We start from the raw sequence: 14,435 nt of genomic DNA on the forward strand, positions 1-14,435 counted from the left end.
AGTTTCAAGAAAAGGGGCAAAGGGAAGAAGGGGAACTTCAAGAAGAACGACAAGCAAGTTGATGCTCAAGTGAAGAAGCCCAAGTCTGGACCTAAGCCTGAAACTAAGTGCTTCTGCTGCAATGGAACTGGTCACTGGAAGCGGAACTACCCCAAGTGCTTTTACTATTGCTACGTCTTGAGCTTGCGTTGGTTTTCCCCGAAGAGGAAGGGATGATGCAGCAGAGTAGCATAAGTATTTCCCTCAGTTTTTGAGAACCAAGGTATCAATCCAGTAGGAGGCCACGCTCAAGTCCCTCGTACCTGCACAAAACGATAGCTACTCACAACCAACGCGATTAGGGGTTGTCAATCCCTTCACGGTCTAGATATAATATTTTTTGGTATTTTTGGTATAAAGATGCAAAGTAAAAAGTAAAGGCAAAGTAAAAAAGCAAAGCAAGATTAAAGTAATGGAGATTGATATGATGAGAATAGACCCGGGGGCCATAGGTTTCACTAGTGGCTTCTCTCAAGAGCATAAGTATTCTACGGTGGGTGAACAAATTACTATTGAGCAATTGACAGAATTGAGCATAGTTATGAGAATATCTAGGCATGATCATGTATATAGGCATCACGTCCGTGACAAGTAGATCGAAACGATTCTGCATCTACTACTATTACTCCACTCATTGACCACTATCCAGCATGCATCTAGAGTATTAAGTTAAAAACAGAGTAACACCTTAAGCAAGATGACATGATGTAGAGAGATAAATTCATGCAATATGAAATAAACCCCATCTTGTTATCCTCGATGGCAATGATACAATATGTGCCTTGCCGCCCCTTCTGTCACTGGGTAAGGACACCGCAAGATCGAACCCAAAGCTAAGCACTTCTCCCATGGCAAGAACTACCAATCTAGTTGGCCAAACCAAACGGATAATTCGAAGAGACTTGCAAAGATAACCAATCATACATAAAAGAATTCAGAGAAGATTCAAATATTATTCATAGATAGACTTGATCATAAACCCACAATTCATCGTCTCAACAAACACACCGCAAAAAGAAGATTACATCGAATAGATCTCCACAAGAGAGGGGGAGAACTTTGTATTGAGATTCAAAGAGAGAGAAGAAGCCATCTAGCTACTAACTATGGACCCTAAGGTCTGAGGTAAACTACTCACACTTCATCGGAGAGGCTAGGATGATGTAGAAGCCCTCCGTGATGACGGCCCTCTTCCGGCGGAGCTCCGGAACAGGCCCCAAGATGGGATCTCGTGGATACAGAAATTTGCGGCAATGGAATTAGGTTTTTGGCTCCTCTTCTGATCGTTTGGGGGTACGTGTGTATATATAGGAGGAAGAAGTACGCCGAAGGAGCACCAAGGGGCCCACGAGGCAGGGGGGCGCGCCCTAGGGGGGGCGCCCCCCACCCTAGTGACCGCCTCTTTTGTCCCTTGGAGCAGGGTCCAAGTCTCCTGGATCACGTTCGGTGAGAAAATCACGTTCCCGAAGATTTTATTCCGTTTGGACTCCGTTTGATATTCCGTTTCTTTGAAACACTGAAATAGGCAAAAAACAACAATTCTGGGCTAGGCCTCCGATTAATAGGTTAGTCCCAAAAATAATATAAAAGTGGAAAATAAAGCCCAATATAGTCCAAAACAGTAGATAATATAGCATGGAGCAATCAAAAATTATAGATATGTTGGAGACGTATCAGGCATCCCCAAGCTTAATTCCTGCTCGTCCTCGAGTAGGTAAATGATAAAAAGAGAATTTTTGATCCGGAGTGCTACTTGGCATAATTTCAATGCAAATCTTCTTAATTGTGGTATGAATATTCAGATTAGAAAGATTCAAGACAAAAGTTTATATTGACATAAAAATAATAATACTTCAAGCATACTAACAAAGCAATTATGTCTTCTCAAAATAACATGGCCAAAGAAAGTTATCCCTACAAAATCATATAGTCTGGCTATGCTCTATCTTCACCACACAAAATATTTAAATCATGCACAACCCCGATGACAAGCCAAGCAATTGTTTCATACTCTAACTTTTTCAAAACTTTTTCAATCTTCACGCAATACATGAGCGTGAGCCATGGATATAGCACTATAGGTGGAATATAATGGTGGTTGTGGAGAAGACAAAAAGGAGAAGATAGTCTCACATCAACTAGGCGTATCAACGGGCTATGGAGATGCCCATCAATAGATATCAATGTGAGTGAGTAGGGATTGCCATGCAACGGATGCACTAGAGCTATAAGTATATGAAAGCTCAAAAAGAAACTAAGTGGGTGTGCATCCAACTTGCTTGCTCATGAAGACCTAGGGCAATTTCAGGAAGCCCATCATTGGATTATACAAGCCAAGTTCTATAATGTAAAATTCCCACTAGTATATGAAAGTGATAACATGAGAGACTCTCTACTATGAAGATCATGGTGCTACTTTGAAGCACAAGTGTGGTAAAAGGATAGTAACATTGTCCCTTCTCTCTTTTTCTCTCATTTTTTTATTTGGGCCTTTTCTCTTTTTTTATGGCCTCTTTTCTTTTTTTATTTGGGATTCTTTGGCCTCTTTTATTTATTTTTCATCCGGAGTCTCATCCCGACTTATGGGGGAATCATAGTCTCCATCACCCTTTCCTCACTGGGACAATGCTCTAATAATGATGATCATCACACTTTTGTTTTTCTTACAACTCAATACTCAGAACAAAATATGACTCTATATGAATGCATCCGGCGGTGTACCGGGATATGCAATATGACAATGATGAATGTGTCATGATGAACTAGATAGTGGAAAGTTGCATGGCAATATATCTCGGAATGGCCATGAAAATGCCATAATAGGTAGGTATGGTGGCTGTTTTGAGGAAGGTATATGGTAGGTGTATGATACCGGCGAAAGGTGTGCGATATTAGAGAGGCTAGCAAAGGTGGAAGGGTGAGAGCGCGTATGATCCATGGACTCAACATTAGTCATAAAGAACTCATATACTTATTGCAAAAATCTAGAAGTTATCAAAGCAAAGTATTACTCGCATGCTCCTAGGGGGATAGATTGGTAGGAAAAGACCATCGCTCGTCCCCGACCGCCACTCATAAGGAAGACAATCAATAAATAAATCATGCTCCGACTTAATCACATAACGGTTCACCATACGTGCATGCTACGGGAATCACAAACTTTAACACAAGTATTCTTTAAATTCACAACTACTCAACTAGCATGACTTTAATATTATCACCTCAATATCTCAAAACAATTATCATGTTTCAATCTTTTCTTAGTATTCAACACACTCAAAAGAAAGTTTCACAAATCTTGAATACCAAGCATATTATTATTAAGCAAATTACCATGCTATTAAGAGACTCTCAAAATAATTTAAGTGAAGCATGAGAGATCAATAGTTTCTTTAAAACAAATTCACCACCGTGCTCTAAAAGATTTAAGTGAAGCACATAGAGCAAAATTATAACGCTCAAAAGATATAAGTGAAGCACATAGAGCAAAATTATCTAGCTCAAAAGATATAAGTGAAGCACATAGAGTATTCTATCAAATTTTAATTCATGTATGGCTCTCTCAAAAGGTGTGTACAGAAAGGATGATTGTGGCATACTAAGACACAAAGACACAAATAATACAAGACGCTCCAAGCAAAACACATATCATGTTGGTGAATAAAAATATAGCTCCAAGTAAATTACCGATGGAAGTGGACGAAAGAGAGGATGCCTTCCGGGGCATCCCCAAGCTTTGACTTTTTGGTGTCCTTGGATTATCTTGGAGGTGCCATGGGAATCCCCAAGCTTAGGCTCTTGACACTCCTTGTTCTATGATCCATCAAAAGAATTCACCCAAAACTTGAAAACTTCACAACACAAAACTCAAAATAGAAAACTCGTGAGCTCCGTTAGCGAAAGAAAACAAAAGACCACTTCATGGTACTGTAATGAACTCATTCTTGATTTATATTGGTGTTAAACCTACTGTATTCCAACTTCTCTATGTATTATAAACTATTTTACTAGCCATAGGTTCATCAAAATAAGCAAACAACACACGAAAAACAGAATCTGTCAAAAACAGAACAGTCTGTAGTAATCTGTAGCTAGCGCAAGATCTGGAACCCCAAAAATTCTAAAATAAACTGATGGACGTGAGGAATTTATCTATTAGTCATATTCAAAAAGAATTAACTAAATATCACTCTCCAAATAAGAATGACAGCAGTTCTCGTGAGCGCTAAAGTTTCTATTTTTTACAGCAAGTTCAACAAGACTTTCCCCAAGTCTTCCCAACGGTTCTACTTGGCACAAACACTAATTATACACAAAAAACACAACCAAAACAGAGGCTAAATAATTTATTTATTACTAAACAGGAGCAAAACTAAGGAATAAAAATAAAATTGGGTTGCCTCCCAACAAGCGCTATCGTTTAATGCCCCTAGCTAGGCATAAAAGAGAGGATAGATCTAGGTATTGCCATCTTTGGTAAGCAATCCATAAGTGGCTCTCATGATAGCTTCATATGGAAATTTTATTTTCTTTCTAGGAAAGTGTTCCATGCCCTTTTTAGTGGAAATTGAAATCTAATATTCCCTTCCTTCATATCAATAATCGCACCAACCGTTCTAAGGAAAGGTCTACCAAGAATAATAGGGCAAGAAGGATTGCAATCTATATCAAGAACAATGAAATCTACGGGCACATAATTCCTATTTGCAACAATAAGAACATCATTAATCCTTCCCATAGGTTTCTTTATAGTGGAATCCGCAAGATGCAAGTTTAGAGAGTAATCATCAAAATTACGGAAATCTAGCAAATCACACAAAGTCTTGGGAATAGTGGAGACACTGGCACCAAATCACACAAAGCATAAAACTCATGATCTTTAATTTTAATTTTAATAGTTGTTTCCCACTCATCATAGAGTTTTCTTGGGATAGAAACTTTCAACTCAAGTTTTTCTTCATAAGATTGCATCAAGGCATCAACAATATGTTCGGTGAAGGCTTTCTTTTGACTATAAGCATGTGGAGAATTTAGCACGGATTGCAACAAGGAAATACAATCAATTAAAGAACAACTTTCATAATTAAATTCCTTGAAATCCAATATAGTGGGTTTAGCAACATCTAGATTTCTATTTCTTTCAATCCCACTTTCATCAATTTCATCATAAAGATCTAAATACTCCGGATTTTTAGAACGCCTTCTAGGTAAAGGAAGATCATATTCAGTTTCATCAAGATTCATATTGCAAAACAAAGATTTAATAGGTTACACATCAATAAATTTTAGATCTTCATCTTGATTTTCATAGGAATTGGAAGAACACGCTTTAATAAATGCATCTTTGGAAGCATGCATCCTAGCGGTTCTTTCCTTGCACTCATCAATGGAAAATCTCATGGCTTTGAGAGACTCATTGATATCATGCTTAGAAGGAATAGATCTAGGCTTTAAAGAATCAATCTCAAGAGAAATTCTATCAACGTTCCTAGCCAAATCATCAACTTTAAGCAATTTCTCTTCAAGCAAATCATTAAAATTCTTTTGTGAGTTCATAAACTCTTTAACACTATTCTCAAATTCAGAGGGTATCTTATTATAATTTCCATTAGAGTTGTTGTAGGAATTCCCATAATTATTAGAAGGATTAATAGGATATGGCCTAGGATTAAAATTCCCTCTATAAGCGTTGTTACCAAAATTATTCCTACCAACAATTGACAGAAGGTTTCACTAGTGGCTTCCATATAGGCATCACGTCCGTTGTAGGAATTCCCATAATTATTCTACGATGGGTGAACAAATTACTATTGAGCAATTGACAGAATTGAGCATAGTTATGAGAATATCTAGGCATGATCATGTATATAGGCATCACGTCCGTGACAAGTAGATTGAAATGATTCTGCATCTACTACTATTACTCACTCATCGACCGCTATCCAGCATGCATCTAGAGTATTAAGTTAAAAACAGAGTAACGCCTTAAGCAAGATGACATGATGTAGAGAGATAAATTCATGCAATATGAAATAAACCCCATCTTGTTATCCTCGATGGCAACGATACAATACGTGCCCTTCTGCCCCTTCTGTCACTGGGTAAGGACACCGCAAGATCGAACCCAAAGCTAAGCACTTCTCCCATGGTAAGAACTACCAATCTAGTTGGCCAAACCAAACGGATAATTTGAAGAGACTTGCAAAGATAACCAATCATACATAAAAGAATTCAGAGAAGATTCAAATATTATTCATAGATAGACTTGATCATAAACCCACAATTCATCGGTCTCAACAAACACACCGTAAAAAGAAGATTACATCGAATAGATCTCCACAAGCACTACTAGGGAAAAGCCTATACACAGAATCTTACCAGCAGCGCGCTTTAAAATCAGGCGCTGCTGCTAAGTAGCAGTAGCGCGGGTTTTTAACCCTCGCTACTACTAAGTTGATAGCAATAGCGCTGGTTTTTTACCCTCGCTACTACTAAGCGGTCTCTACCGTGCCTCCCGGGACATGCCATAGTAGTAGCGCGGGTTTTTAACCCTCGCTACTACTAAGTTGATAGCAGTAGCGCTGGTTTTTACCCCTCGCTACTACTAAGCGGTCTCTACCGTGCCCCTGGGCCATGCCATAGTAGTAGCGAGGGTTATAAACCCGCGCTACTACTAAGTTTTTACCCCTCGCTACTACTAAGAGGTCTCAACCGTGCCCCTCCGGGACATGCCATAGTAGTAGTGAGGGGTAAAATCCCTCGCTACTACTAAAGGTCCCATTTTAAACTCTACCCCCCCCATGGATCGCCTTTTCGGTTTTGTAAAAAGCAAAAGAAAATGATAAAAACTTCAAAAATTAAAATCCTTCGAGATGTAGTTATGTTACTACATCTACTAGTTAGGAAAATTTAAAAACTTAAATTTGGACATGTTTTGCAAAAAGCGTAGGGAAAATGTAAAACGGCTATAACTTTTGCATACGATGTTAGAAAAAACGTATAATATATCAAAATGTTTCAAAAATTAAAATCCTTCGAGATGTAGTTATGTTACTATATCTACTAGTTAGGAAAATTTAAAAACTTAAATTTGGACATGTTTTGCAAAAAGTGTGGGGAAAATGTAAAACGGCTATAACTTTTGCATACGATGTTAGAAAAAAACGTATAATATATCAAAATGTTTCAAAAATTAAAATCCTTCGAGATGTAGTTATGTTACTACATCTACTAGTTAGGAAAATTTAAAAACTTAAATTTGGACATGTTTTGCAAAAAGTGTAGGGAAAATGTAAAACGGCTATAACTTTTGCATACGATGTCAGAAAAAAAATGTATAATATATCAAAATGTTCAGCACGAAAATCCGCATATGATGGAGGCGGCCTATGTCATGTTTGCAAATTTTTAGAATCCTTAAATTCTAAAAGGAAAAAAGTTATGGTCAAATTTCAGTTTTTTTATTTTGGTCAAATCAGGTCAAACTGTGGTCAAACTACTTATTCAAGAAGTATTAGTGTTACTAAATAATTATTCAAGAATATTAGTGTTACTAAATAATTATTTCAGTTTTTTGGAATTTTGGGCAAATCTGGTCAAACTGTGGTCAAACTTTGGTCAAAATGTGGTCAAACTCCTTATTCAAGAAATATTAGTGTTACTAAATAATTATTGTTTTTTAGAACAATAGTTTTAAACTCAAACAGCGAAATGTGTGACTTCATACTCAAGCTAAACTCCCGAGGGTTAATAGGATTGACATCTTACTATTGTCAGGAAAATAACAAGTGCAGACTTGGAATCGAGGGAGAATAGAACCTGGAAGTTAAGCGTGCTCAGGCCGGAGTAGTGAGAGGATGGGTGACCGTCCGGGAAGTTAGATAATTTGGAATGATGAGGGGTGATTAGAGATTAAATTGAGTAGCGATGAGGGTGATTAGAGATTAGAGGTTAAAATAATTCAGAAATTTGAAAATTCGTGCAAAAAATTCGAAAAAAAATTCTGCGGCTTAGTAGTAGCGCGGGGTTTTACCCACACTACTACTAACGGACGTAGTAGTAGCGCGGGTGGCACCCGTGCTGCTGCTATACGTTAGCTGTAGCGCCGGCCCCCGCGCTGCTCATAGGCCCAAAACCCGCGCTGCTGCTAGGCTTTTCCCTAGTAGTGAAGAGAGGGGGAGAACTTTGTATTGAGATTCAAAGAGAGAGATGAAGCCATCTAGCTACTAACTATGGACCCGAAGGTCTGAGGTAAACTACTCACACTTCATCGGAGAGGCTATGATGATGTAGAAGCCCTCCGTGATGACGGCCCTCTTCCGGTGGAGCTCCGGAACAGGCCCCAAGATGGGATCTCGTGGATACAGAAAGTTGCGGCGGTGGAATTAGGTTTTTGGCTCCTCTTTTGATCGTTTGGGGGTATGTGTGTATATATAGGAGGAAGAAGTACGCCGGAGGAGCACCGAGGGGCCCACGAGGCAGGGGCCGCGCCCTAGGGGGGCGCCCCCCACCCTCGTGACCGCCTCTTTTGTTCCTTGGAGCAGGGTCCAAGTCTCATGTTCGGCGAGAAAATCACGTTCCCGGAGATTTTATTCCGTTTGGACTCCGTTTGATATTCCGTTTCTTCGAAACAATGAAATAGGCAAAAAACAGCAATTCTGGGCTGGGCCTCCGGTTAATAGGTTAGTCCCAAAAATAATATAGAAGTGGAAAATAAAGCCCAATATAGTCCAAAACAATAGATAATATAGCATGGAGCAATCAAAAAATATAGATACGTTGGAGACGTATCAACTATTGATGTGTATTTTATTAGTGTTCGTAGCAACCCCTCGGAATTTGATACTGGTTCAGTTGCTAAGAGTAGTAACTCGAAACGGGAGTTGCAGAATGAACAGAAACTAGTTAAGGGTGAAGTGATGATGTGTGTTGGAAATAGTTCCAAGATTGATATGATCATCATCGCACACTCCCTGTACTTTCGGGATTAGTGTTGAACCTAAATAAGTGTTATTTGGTGTTTGCGTTGAGCATGAATATGATTTGATCATGTTTATTACAATACGGTTATTCATTTAAGTTAGAGAATAAGTGTTGTTCTATTTACATGAATAAAACCTTATATGGTTACACACCCAATGAAAATGGTTCATTGGATCTCGATCGTAGTGATACACATATTCATAATATTGAAGCCAAAAGATGCAAAGTTAATAATGATAGTGCAACTTATTTGTGGCACTGCCGTTTAGGTCATATTGGTGTAAAGTGCATGAAGAAACTTCATGCTGATGGGCTTTTGTAATCACTTGATTACGAATCACTTGATGCTTGCGAACCATGCCTCTTGGGCAAGATGACTAAAACGCCGTTCTCCAGAACAATGGAGCGAGCAACAAATTTGTTGGAAAGCATACATACTGATGTATGTGGTCCGATGAATATTGAGGCTCGCGGCAGGTATCGTTATTTTCAGACCTTCACAGATCATTTGAGCAGATATGGGTATATCTACTTGAATGAAAAATAAAGTCTGAAACATTTGAAAAGTTCATATAATTTCAGAGTGAAGTAGAAAATCATCGTAACAAGAAAATAAAGTTTCTACGATCTGATCGTGGAGGAGAATATTTGAGTTACGAGTTTGGTCTTCATTTGAAACAATGCGGAATAGTTTCGCAACTCACCGCCACCTGGAACACCACAGCGTAATGGTGTGTCCGGACGTCATAACCGTACTTTATTAGATATGGTGCGATCTATGATGTTTCTTACCAATCTACCACTATCGTTTTGGGGTTATGCATTAGAGACAGTTGCATTCACGTTAAAAATGGCACCATCTAAATCCGTTGAGATGACACCTTATGAACTGTGGTTTGGCAAGAAACCAAAGTTGTCGTTTCTTAAAGTTCGGGCTTGCGATGCTTATGTGAAAAATTTCAACGTGATAAGCTTGAACCCAAATCGTAGAAGTGCGTCTTCATAGGATACCCAAAAGTTACTGTTGGGTACACCTTCTATCACATATCCGAAGGCAAGATATTCATTACTAAGAATGGATCCTTTGTAGAGAAGGAGTTTCTCTCGAAAGAAGTGAGTGGGAGGAAAGTAGAACTTGATGAGGTAACTGTACCTGCTCCCTTATTGGAAAGTAGTTCATCACAGAAATCTGTTCCTGTGACTCCTACACCAATTAGTGAGGAAGCTAATGATGATGATCATGTAACTTCAGATCAAGCTACTACCGAACCTTGTAGGTCAACCAGAGTGAGATCCGCACCAGAGTGGTACGGTAATCCTATTCTGGAGGTCATGTTACTTGACCATGACGAACCTACGAACTATAGGGAAGCGATGATGAGCCCAGATTCCGCGAAATGGTTTGTGGCCATGAAATATGAGATGGGATCCATGTATGAGAACAAAGTATGGACTTTGATTGACTTGCCCAAATGATCGGCGAGCCATTGAGATTAAATGGATATTCAAGAGGAAGACGGACGCTGATAGTAGTGTTACTATCTAGAAAGCTAGAATTCTCGCAAAAAGGTTTTCGACAAATTCAAGGTGTTGACTACGATGAGAATTTCTCACTCGTATCTATGATTAAGTTTGTACGAATCATGTTAGCAATTGCCGCATTGTATGAAATCTGGCAACTGGATAAACAAAATTGCATTCCTTAATGGAGTTATTAAAGAAGAGTTGTATATGATGCAACCAGAAGGTTTTGTCAATCCTAAAGGTGCTAACAAAATATGCAAGCTCCAGTGATCCATCCATGGACTGATGCAAGCATCTCGGAGTTGGAATGTACGCTTTGATAAGTTGATCAAAGCATATAAGTTTTATACAGACTTACGGTGAAGCCTGTATTTACAAGAAAGTGAGTGGGAGCACTGCAACATTTCTGATAAGTATATGTGAATGACATATTGTTGATCGGAAATGATGTAGAATTATTCTGCAAAGCATAAAGGAGTGTTTGAAAGGAGTTTTTCAAAGAAAGACCTCGGTGAAGCTGCTTATATATTGAGCATCATGATCTATAGAGATAGATCAAGACGCTTGATAAGTTTTTTCAGTGAGTACATACCTTGACAAGATTTTGAAGTAGTTCAAAATGGAACAGTCAAAGAAAGAGTTCTTGCCTGTGTTACAAGGTGTGAAATTGAGTAAGACTCAAAGCCCGACCACGGCAAAAGATAAAAAAAATGAAAGTCATTCCCTATGCCTCAGCCATAGATTCTATAAAGTATGACATGCTGTGTACCAGATCTATTGTATACCCTACCACTGAGTTTGGCAAGGAAGTACAATAGTGATCTAGGAGTAGATCACTGGACAGTGGTCAAAATTATCCTTAGTGGAATAAGGATATCTTTCTCGATTATGGAGGTGACAAAAGGTTCGTCGTAAAGGATTACGTCGATGCAAGTTTTGACATTGATCCAGATGACTCTAAGTCTTCATCTGGATACATATTGAAAGTGGGAGCAATTAGCTAAAGTAGCTCCGTGCAGAGCATTGTAGACATAGAAATTTGCAAAATACATACGGATCTGAATATGGCAGACCCGTTGACTAAACTTCTCTCACAAGCAAAATATGATCACACTTTAGTACTCTTTGGGTGTTAATCACATAGCGATGTGAACTAGACTATTGACTCTAGTAAACCCTTTGGGTGTTGGTCACATGACGATGTGAACTATGGGTGTTAATCACAGATGATGTGAACTATTGATGTTAAATCACATGGCGATGTGATGTAGATTATTGACACTAGTGCAAGTGGGAGACTGAAGAAAATATGCCCTAGAGGCAAAAATGAAGTTATTATTTATTTCCTTATATCATGATAAATGTTTATTATTCATGCTAGAATTGTATTAACCGGAAACATAATACATGTGTGAATACATAGACAATCAGAGTGTCACTAGTATGCCTCTACTTGACTAGCTCGTTAATCAAAGATGGTTATGTTTCCTAGCCATAGACATGAGTTGTCATTTGATTAACGGGATCACATCATTAGGAGAATGATGTCATTGACTTGACCCATTCCGTTAGCTTAGCACTCGATCATTTAGTGTGTTGCTATTGCTTTCTTCATGACTTATACATGTTCCTATGACTATGAGATTATGCAACTCCCGTTTACCGGAGGAACACTTTGTGTGCTACCAAACGTCACAACGTAACTGGGTGATTATAAAGGTGCTCTACAGGTGTCTCCGAAGGTACTTGTTCGGTTGGCGTATTTCCAGATTAGGATTTGTCACTCCGATTGACGGAGAGGTATCTCTGGGCCCTCTCGGTAATGCACATCACTTAAGCCTTGCAAGCATTGCAACTAATGAGTTAGTTGCGAGATGATGTATTACGGAACGAGTAAAGAGACTTGCCGATAATGAGATTGAACTAGGTATTGAGATACCGACGATCGAATCTCGAGCAAGTAACATACCGATGACAAAGGGAACAACGTATGTTGTTATGCGGTCTGACTGAGAAAGATCTTCGTAGAATATGTAGGAGCCAATATGGGCATCCAGGTCCCGCTATTGGTTATTGACGAAAGAGGTGTCTCGGTCATGTCTACATAGTTCTCGAACCCGTAGGGTCCGCACGCTTAACGTTCGTTGACGATATAGTACTATGAGTTATGTATGTTGGTGACCGAATGTTGTTCAGAGTTTTGGATGAGATCATGGATATGACGAGGAACTCCGGAATGGTCCGGAAGTAAAGATTGATATGTGGATAGTAGTGTTTGATCTCCGGAAAGGTTCCTGAATCCATCAGAAGGGGTTCCGGATGTTTCCCGAAATGTTTGGGCACGAGAACACTTTATCTGGGCCAAAGGGGAAAGTCCACGAGGTTTTTGGAAGGCGCAAAAGGAAGTTTTGTGGAGTCCAGGGGCCAGACGCCAGGGACCCTGGCGTCTGGCCCTGGAGTCCGAGAAGGACTCTTACCTTTCGGGTGAAACCGACTTTGTGGAGGCTTTTACTCCAAGTTTCGACCCCAAGGCCCAACATATAAATAGAGGGGTAGGGCTAGCACCCAAGAGACATCAAGAAACACCAAGCCATGTGCCGACAACCCCATCTCCTCTAGTTTATCCTCCGTCATAGTTTTCGTAGTGCTTAGGCGAAGCCCTGTGAAGATTGTTCTTCACCAACACCGTCACCACGCTGTCGTGCTGCCGGAACTCATCTACTACTTCGCCCCTCTTGCTGGATCGAGAAGGCGAGGACGTCACCGAGCAGAACGTGTGCAGAACTCGGAGGTGCCGTGCTTTCGGTGCTTGGATCGGTCGGATCGTGAAGACGTACGACTACATCAACCGCGTTGATATAACGCTTCTGCTTACGGTCTACGAGGGTACGTAGACCACACTCTCCCCTCTCGTTGCTATGCATCACCATGATCTTGCGTGTGCGTAGGAATTTTTTTTTGAAATTACTACGTTCCCCAACAGTGATCTCCTCAACCCAAGTATGCTATTCGTCTACTATATGTGATTGTCTCTGATGTAATGTCGGCCTGCTGGTTGGAATGTTTTAGCCACACAGTTCCCTTTTCTCCTTTCACTCATTTCACTTGATGTCACAACCTCTTCTTCATGTGTTGTGTAAAGTTGGCCCTGGCAATTACTCAATTTGTTATGGCTTATTTTACGAGATACTCTTTTACTTAACAATTGACATATAAACACCACATGCCTCTTGTTTTTTTTGCTTGATTGATGTTGTGACCGCGATCGAGGTATAATGATTTGGCTTCTACTTTGGTTTCTAAAGTATAGAATATCATGTAGTTCGACATCTTCAATGGGTTGTTAATCAGTGAGAGTATGGAATCACTCAATACTGGAAGATGCACTTTCGGGTTTGATCTATCGTCAATCATAACAGGGTGATCACAACAACAACTTACAGGTTCTTCAGAAACGTAATGAGGGAGTAGATAGTTCGAGAGTGGGATTTGCTCCTCCAGCTACGGAGAGATATTCTTAGTGTTGGGGAACGTAGTAATTTCAAAAAAATTCCTACGCACATGCAAGATCATGTTGATGCATAGCAACGAGAGGGGAGAGTGTTGTCTACGTACCCTCGTAGACCGGTAACGGAAGCGTTGACACAACGTAGAGGAAGTAGTCGTACGTCTTCCCGATCCGACCGATCCAAGTACCGAACGTACGGCACCTCCGAGTTCTGCACACGTTCAACTCGGTGACGTCCCTCGAGCTCCGATCCAGCAAAACGTTGAGGGAGAGTTTTGTCAGCACGACGGCGTGATGACGGTGATGATGTTCTACCGACGCAGGGCTTCGCCTAAGCACCGCTACGATATGACCGAGGTGGAATATGGTGGAAGGGGGCACC

The sequence above is a fragment of the Triticum aestivum genome, chromosome 6A (genome assembly GCF_018294505.1).
Source record: "Triticum aestivum cultivar Chinese Spring chromosome 6A, IWGSC CS RefSeq v2.1, whole genome shotgun sequence".
Classification (NCBI taxonomy): domain Eukaryota; kingdom Viridiplantae; phylum Streptophyta; class Magnoliopsida; order Poales; family Poaceae; genus Triticum; species Triticum aestivum.